The sequence below is a fragment of the Haliaeetus leucocephalus genome, unplaced genomic scaffold, assembly GCF_000737465.1.
Source record: "Haliaeetus leucocephalus isolate CR32 unplaced genomic scaffold, Haliaeetus_leucocephalus-4.0 Scaffold517, whole genome shotgun sequence".
Classification (NCBI taxonomy): Eukaryota; Metazoa; Chordata; class Aves; order Accipitriformes; family Accipitridae; genus Haliaeetus; species Haliaeetus leucocephalus.
The window spans coordinates 4,362,780-4,363,010 of NW_010972953.1; the positions used below are offsets into that span (position 1 = coordinate 4,362,780).

The following is a 231-nucleotide window of genomic DNA, read 5'->3' on the forward strand; positions in this document are numbered from 1 at the left end:
TTTTAAGTTGTTTTTGTACCAACTATGTAAAATGTTGTTTTTTTTCTTTTCTGGAAAAAAAAAAAATAAAGACCATGGGCAATGGCTGCTGGTGATGTTCTCTGTGTGGTTACTTTTTTATTTTCCCTCTCCTGGGGTTGAGAAGCCCAGACCCAAAATGGTGGGGAGGGAGGAAGCAGTACTGGGAACTGGGGTACCCCAAAATGGGGGGGACGACACAGTGCTGGGAAC

The 231-nt window shown here is 43.7% G+C and overlaps 1 protein-coding gene across 5 annotated transcripts in view; it reads left to right on the forward strand.

Moving 5' to 3' along the window:
- The window catches only part of DHDDS (dehydrodolichyl diphosphate synthase), a 13,511-nt gene that overhangs the window by 4,802 nt on the left and 8,478 nt on the right, over window positions 1–231 (forward strand). The gene's annotated exons all lie outside the window — the stretch shown is intronic.